Genomic DNA, 8,419 nt, shown 5'->3' with positions numbered 1-8,419 from the left:
ATGTTTTCGGTAAAGAAGCAAGTAGCAGTTTTGGTGGAATAATTGGCTCTAAAGCCAAACTGCATAGAGTGGAGAGCATAGGGTGTGGTATTTAGATGTTTAATAATTTGTTTTACTATCAGTTTCTCTGCTATCTTAGACACAGTGGGCAATATACTGATGGGTCTGTAATTTGACATGGAATGAGGGTCTCCACTTTTGAAAATGGGAGCAATAACAGCTGATTTCCACATGCTTGGGAACATATTTTGTGAAATGGACAGATTGATAATTTTGGTAATGGGGCGTGTGACTGTTGTACTAAGCTCCTTGAGCATCACTGTATCCATACCAAAAATATCTTTACAACTAGATGGTCTGAGTGATTTAATGGTCTGTGATACCTCTGATTCTGTGATGTTTATTAAACTGAAAACTGATTGACTTGTGTCTATTGGAGGAGTGTATGTGTTCTCAGGTGTAAAACAGCTTGCTATGTTAGCCACAGAATCAATAAAATAGTGATTGAATGCCTCTGCTACAACCGGAATATTGTTTGTTAGTTATTCATTTATTTTGATTTCTAAAGTGTTTCGTTCTTTTGGGCGATCACCTGTCATTTTTCTTAGCTGGTTCCATATCATTTTAGTATTTCCATTTGATTTTTCAATTAAAGTGAGAAAGAAATCTGCCTTTGCTTTTCTTAGTGATCTTACAACTTTATTTCTCAACATGGTGAAACGTCCTCTGTTATGAGTTGATTTATTTTTATTTGCTATTTTTAAGGCTTGGTCTCGTTCTTTCATGAGTTTTATAATGTCTGGGTTTATCCAGGGTACAGTGTTTTTGTGTTGTTTGTGCTTGATTTTTTTGTGTGAATTCTTTAATAGTTCTCTCAAGTGTTTTTAGAAATATTTGGCTGTCTTTCTCATAATCAACTAAAAATAAAATGTCATCCCATTGAATTTGGTTAGCTGCAGCTACAAAATTTTGATATTTACTTTTAGGAATTGTAATAATTTCTCTTTTTTCTCTAGCACAAGGATGGAAACTTTTTTTGGTAAGGTTTCTAGTGATAAGAGTTAAATTGTGGTCCGATAAACCTGTTAACATATTAAATGATTTTACAATTCTTTCTGGCCTATTGGTAAATATGAGATCGATTTGTGTCTTGGAAAAATTTGTTATTCTTGTTGGCCCACAGACAACTTGTGTTAGAGCAAACCTGTCTGTAATTAGTTTGAGCTTTTTTCTTGAGGGATTGTCTTCCCAGTTGACTTCCATTTCAATGGAAACCAACCAAAATGGTTTTGTTTGTGTTCCACAAAAGAAAGAAAGTCATAAAGGTTTAGAATGACATGAGGGTGAATACATTTTATTTTTGGGTGGACTACCCCTTTAATGTTAGTTTCTAACAATATGGATCATGTCTGCTTCTGTAAAAACTTACAATTTGATTAAGTGAGTTGGATTTGCATATAACAAACTGGCCTTTTTTTTCTGTGCAGCATTGGTTCACTTGCTTGAGTTCTTCAGTGAAGTATCACATCAGGTGGAATGGCCCATCACCTACAGCTCATGGTTCATGTTTGCCCTCTGGCAGGTAAAATGTACTTGACCGGACCTATTTTATACCATCCAATAAAACAGTCAACTCAGCACGTCCTTTTGACCTCCCCAGCACTACACTGTAAAAAAAATTCCGTAAAATTTACGGTAAAAAACCGGCAGCTGTGGTTGCCAGAATTTTACCGTAAAAAATACAGTAGCAACATTTGAGGTTTTACGCTTTTAACTTAAATGTACATTTAAATACCGTAATTTCATTAACTGATATAATGTTAATATACCAACCTATTGAAGTGCTGAAATCTGTTTTGTACCTTTGTAATACACTGATAACCACCAAATGCAGGTGGTGATGAGAAAGTCACATGATGAACCAAAGCCCATCACAAGCAGCTTTTAAATAATAACATATATAGAAGGTGCACAGTGTCATTCACACAAACACTAAACACCATCATGGTAACACACATGAAACTGAAATAATGCAATAAACATTCATTTAACAACATTAAGGTGTAACACACAACCCTAATATGCAAAACTGATAAGAAAAAACTAAGAAGAAACATAGTTATTTCAACAAAAAAACATCAAATTTGAAATGTAACGCAGGGAATTCTGGGAATGTCAATTTACGGTTATTCACTGTAAATTATACGGTATTTTTCACTTCCAAAAACGGTATACTACCGTAAAATTTATGTCCAATACATGTAATGTCCAATACAGTTTTCCACCGTATATAGTAGGGGAATTTACCGTTAACCATTTAACAGGTTTTTACTGTAGTATTTTTACAGTCTTTTACCGTTAAATACCGGTCATTTTTTACAGTGTACCCTACAAGCCCGATTACATGTTTTATGGCACAGATTATATTGAGTTCAGTCCATTTAATCAACATATGCGTCAAAAGCAACCAATCTGCTCATTATTTGAAGATCTGGTTAGGGCCAGGTTAGGGCAACTCCAGTACCAATAACATTTGGATATATAAAATTTTACGGCCAATAAATTATGAATTATTAATCCAAAAACTGTAAAGCCGCTATGGGTATAATCATTCTTTTTAATGTTGTTATTAGGTGACTTTGAAAGTGTTTTAGCATATGTTGATGTGCAATTATGTGCATTCATAGCTGTCATGAAAATCAACCACTATATAAAGTTAGATATTTCTGTAAAAATTTACGGATCAGTTTGTCCTTATTTGGTTATTTCTCTCATTTGTATCGTTGGAAAGTCAGATTTACTCCATAGAATCGGTTCATCCTAAACAGGATATTTGTAGTGTTGGAAAGTTCGATTCATTCCGTTGAATCGGTTTGGCCTCTCTAATTTGTAGCACTGGAAAGTTCGGTTCATTCCAGAAAATCGGTTTGTCCTAAATGGACCTCTCTCTTATGTTGCATTGGAAACTTTGATTCATTCCACAGAATCGGTTCATCCTTACATGGTTACTTTTCTCATATGTATCGTTGGAAAGTCTGATTCATTCCACAGAATTGGTTCGTTCTAAACAGAACTGTCTCATAGTGTTGAAAAGTTTGATTCATTCCACTAAATTGGTTCATTCTTACATGGTTATTTCTCTCATATGTATCGTTGGAAAGTCTGATTCATTCCACAGAATCGGTTCGTTCTAAACAGACCTGTCTCATAGTTTTGAAAATTTTGATGCATTCCACAGAATTAGTTCATTCTAAACAGACCTGTCTCATAGTGTTGAAAAGTGTGATTCATTCCACTAAATCGGTTCATCCTTACATGGTTATTTCTCTCATATGTATCGTTGGAAAGTCTAATTCATTCCACAGAATCAGTTTGTCCTAAACAGACCTGTCTCATCTCTTTCTCTGATATGTACCATTTGAAAAAGTCTTTCATTCATTCTCGCGAGTTTTGCTCAGTTCATGTTAACAAACAAATTAAAAAACACTGACCATGTTTTTTGTCTTATTTTAGTGTACATACCTTTTCAGGTTTGATACTGTTGTCTTAATTGAGATTGATAATTCATTCCACTTTTCAAAGTAGCTTTCAGATGAATGCATATTAGGTTACACTGTAGGTTATTTTAGTCATTTTAGTTGATTATTAAATTCTGTGAATCACTGAATCAAATTTACATTCAAAGATTATTGTTATGGCAATTTTACACCCCTTACCACTGTTTCTTGCTGTTGGTTTGTGACTGATTAACTGTGGACAGTAATCTTTAACAGTTTTTTTCTGCCAGGTCTAATCAAGTTTCTAAATTAAGAAGTAAAGCTCCTGCATCCTTTCTTCACATCTGCACTTTCAACAAAACCACTGGACATATGTTGCGTCCAACCGATTCCCAGCGTGAACCTGATCCTAAAGTGACACAGAAACACCACGCTGCTCCAAATAGAAGCCACTCTGCTCTCTAAACACAACTTTTCACTTAATTAAATCACGGATTTACAGTGTTCTCCTTTCTAGCAGAATCACACACTCTTTCCACCCAACACCCCTCCCCGCTCTCACCCTGAAATATTCATGTTGAAAAGAACACATTTATCGAGGCTGCTAACATCGTGCCATTACTGCTATTGTCTGATGTCAACCTCTTAATTATAGCTTCTGATAGCGATACAGTATTTTCTTCATTTCTGTTCATCGCTCAACCTCTACTGTCCCCGCGCTAAAGGTGATTAGTGACATTTTATGTCATATCGTTTGTCTGTTTGACAGCCAGCGCAAGTGAACTGGATTAGATTGGACGGCCAAATGAGATAGGCCTGAATTAAATTAAAACAGCAGAGATTGTACAATCTTTTAATTATGCTAGCCGCGCTCAGACAAGGAATATTACCTCTGTGTCTTTCCTTTCTTATAACCTGATGTAAATCGACCATTTAAAAATCTGCGTTCATTCATAAAGTAACATTTTCTGTGGCTTGAGGAATGTGCTGACACAAAATGAAACCGAAGTGGTCATATAAATGCCATGTTTTGTGAAATAAGCACTGGCTAAAACAAAAAAACGCATAGTATCTTTGTCAGACGGCTGAAATTATGTAATGTCTCAAAGTTGAAAATGGTTGGAAATGATGCATCCGATGCTCTTCCTACAGGAAACCAGTGCTTTATGGCGTATTGATGTTCTGAGGTTGTGACAGTTTTTCAAGATTCCCCGTGATCCAGCATCCCAACGGTACAACCTGTCAGTCCTAAACATGGAGAGTAAAGGGGAAACTTAGGGATACGGTGACCTTGATGATAGTGTGGCAGTCATCCGTGAAGAACTTTGTTCCACCCGGAGGAGATGAAGATATTTAGGTCCATGTAGCCCTACCTAAGCCCATTTAGGCGCCGCTAGCATCGGCTCAAGCTAAAATAGAGGACTTTTTTCAGAGGACGCTATGGGCTTGTGTGAGACAGGTACTCCCAAAGCAGAAGAGGACACCCTGGACAGGTTTAGTAAATATTTATGTCTCAAATGAACTTTCTTGCAGACAATGCAGTGTATATTTAAACATAGAGTTAGTTAATGCTAGCTAGATTTTTCTGTCAGTTACTTTATGGTCAGCTAAATGCTTATTTATCTGTACGTGTGGCTAACAGAAGATATTTTGAAGAATATTTAATCTGTGTTTGTCCATAAAATGAAAGTCAATGGGGTCCAAAACAACATTGGATCCACTGAATTTCATTGTATGGAATATGTAATATTTTGAGTTGGAGATTATTATATTTTGAATATATAAATATAAATATACAAATTTTCAAAAATATCTCCTTTTGTGGTTTACAGAAGGAAAAATGTCATACAGGTTTGGAATGACATGAGGGTGAGTAGATGTATTTAAGTGTTTATTGTAATGCATTATATTTTATGTAATGTAAATCTGTTTTAAACACATGGAAGGTTGTGAAGTGCAATAAATTATGCAGATTTTCTCTTGAACTGCATGTGAGTGGGGTTATATTTCGCAGATATTTCACCTGGTCAGGGTCTGAGGTTGCATATCATGTTCTGGACTAAATGCACTATGACTTCAGATTTCATAAAAACTGCAGAACCCTCTTTAGCATCTTAATTATTCATGTTGTTGAAAACATGTTACATAGAAAAGCAAGATTAGAGCATTCACTCCATGATAAAACAGCTCCCCTCGATTGAGCCGAAGAGTTCACAGAGACCAGAATAAGTTCAGACAGATTCAAGTCAATGAATCAGCATTAAATATTGATGCTATTTTGACAAATCTGTAATGTCTGGTTTGTGTACTGAGAGAAAGATGTCACAACGTTGTGTCTTTCACTTCATTTATGAATGAGAAGTTTGGACTAGGTGGTTTAAAGTGGGAAAAATAAGACAATTAAGATTTAAGCTAGTCTTAACGGTATGTACTGTTAGATTTATATGCAATGTTTAATTATATCAATATCTTGAGGGCTGCCCACAAGTAGTGACATCATGCATGAGTGTTTGCATCAGAGCTGAAATATTTGTAGTTCCTCTGGATTTATGTCAGTTATACTGAAAAAAATGGTGTAGAAACAATATCATAGAAATTGCTAGTAAATCTGATAAATAATTACAAGGAATTGGCAAGTAAATATGGAAGCCTGATTCTGCAAAGGAATAAGAAATAATAAAAAAAAAAAAGTTATTGTGACTTTTTAACCAATAGTAATAAAAAACAAATAAAAAAAAAAACAAGTTTGCATCTTGCAATAATAAAAAAAAAAAAACTTTGAAAAATAAGTTTTACACTGTAGAAATGATAAATTTGACAGCTCCAGTTTCACCAGTTAGTCGTTATCTGTCATTATTTACTCATCCTCATGTCATTCCAAACCTGTATGCTTTTTTTCTTCTGTGGAACACAAAAGAAAATATTTTGAAGAATGTAACCAATCAGTTTCCCATTGGCTTCCATAGTATTTTTTGTCCATACCATAGTAGTCAATGGGACCCAAAACTCTTCTAAACCTTTAAAACTCAACTTAATTCAAGTTGCAGTAGGAGGAAAATTACCAGCTACTAATAGATTTAAAGAGCATTTAAGTGAGTAAGATGCAAACAATCCTGTTTTAGCCTTCTCCTGCATGCAGCATTCATGATTACTGCAGTTTCGGTCTGTTTTGAATCTCCAGTAGATAGATTGAGGATGGTGTGTCAAAGCCTCATCGCTTTATTCTCCCATCCACCTCCTATGTCTCCCAGTTCTTTTATTTCCTCCCTGCCACCTAATTAGGATTATCTTTAATTTGCAGGATTACAATTAATAGCTTACTGCAGGTAAGTGATTAAGAGTTAAGTAGGAGGAAAATTACCAGCTACTAATAGATTTAAAGAGCATTTAAGTGAGTAAGATGCAAACAATCCTGTTTTAGCCTTCTCCTGCATGCAGCATTCATGATTACTGCAGTTTCGGTCTGTTTTGAATCTCCAGTAGATAGATTGAGGATGGTGTGTCAAAGCCTCATCGCTTTATTCTCCCATCCACCTCCTATGTCTCCCAGTTCTTTTATTTCCTCCCTGCCACCTAATTAGGATTATCTTTAATTTGCAGGATTACAATTAATAGCTTACTGCAGGTAAGTGATTAGGAGTTACCTGGTAATGACCCCGGGAGGCTAACTACAGAAGGAGGAGAAATGATGACAGCTCCTCAAGCCCAGCACGTCAGGCCGCAATTTAAGATGGCCGATTTGGAGCGCTTCCCATGAGCCAGCAACACAATGGAGGAGTACACTTTCCCGCTCTGTAATTAAGGTCCATTGAGTGAAATTACCTTCCGATAATTACTGGGTAGTTGTCAGCGTTTGTTATAGCGTGGTGAGGCTCTGTCTTCCTCGCCTGGAGACTGGACCGAATTGGGCCTGCTAGCCTTCACCTCATGTTGGTGCTCTCTTGAGAGGAGGGGCAATACGTGTCAGAAACGTGCCAGGATGACGAGGAGATGAGCGCTCAAGTAGCACGGCAGAATTTTTGATGGAATTATTAGGTCTCATCTGGCATCCTGGAACTCTGACCTCATTGTGAAGATTTTGAATTCATGTCATCATATTTTTTTAATCAATATATTTTTTATGTAAATACATCAGTAGTATTTATATAAAATTGTAGTACTTATTAATATTTTGAATTAGCTTTTATTTTTCAAGCTTTAGTAATTATATATATATATATATATGTTTCTAATAAGCTTTAATTATGTCTAATAAACCTGAAAATAATTGTCACACAAAAAAAAATATTCACAATCTAACATATTCATATAATCATATTTTTTTTATCTTAATCCTAAATCCTACATGATATATATCTGGATTGCCTTAAACAATAAAGTGAAATGGTAACAATAGCAAGCCTTTCTTTTAAAATACACACTACTAAGTGTTCTTAGTAATTGTGTCTTGTCTCTTTGTCTCTTTAGGACCAGCAGAGGTGACCCCTCAAAAACATGAGAGGTGCATGATGCCCCTGCATGAGTGCCACCAATCCAAATGACCAAAATGATGTTTTCATGAGAGCACAGTACATGTATACAGTAAGAGTTTCTGTCCCATGAATAATGTATAGTCAAAGTGCTTTCAGAGGGGCATGTGGAGGCCCAAAGAGAGACGACCTTTTAGGCAGGAAGATTCAGAGGAGGAAAGGTTAAAAACTCACGCTTAATTGAACCCAGCCAGAGTGGCACTAAATTTGGTCAGTAGCAGGACAGAAGGCATGTGCGCGAGAGACTGTCTGTGATCACACACACCTCATGTTCGTACATGCTGAAGCACTTACATACATTACAAACTGTATTATGTTGGAGAATTATGAAGTATGAAGCATGTTCAGATTATTGCCGATATAGTTTAACCGTAACTCAGTGAAATGTTTTAT

Source organism: Sinocyclocheilus anshuiensis, unplaced genomic scaffold (genome assembly GCF_001515605.1).
Source record: "Sinocyclocheilus anshuiensis isolate Anshui unplaced genomic scaffold, SAMN03320099.WGS_v1.1 scaffold1065, whole genome shotgun sequence".
In the NCBI taxonomy this organism is placed as follows: domain Eukaryota; kingdom Metazoa; phylum Chordata; class Actinopteri; order Cypriniformes; family Cyprinidae; genus Sinocyclocheilus; species Sinocyclocheilus anshuiensis.
Note: the sequence above shows the minus strand (reverse complement) of the source record.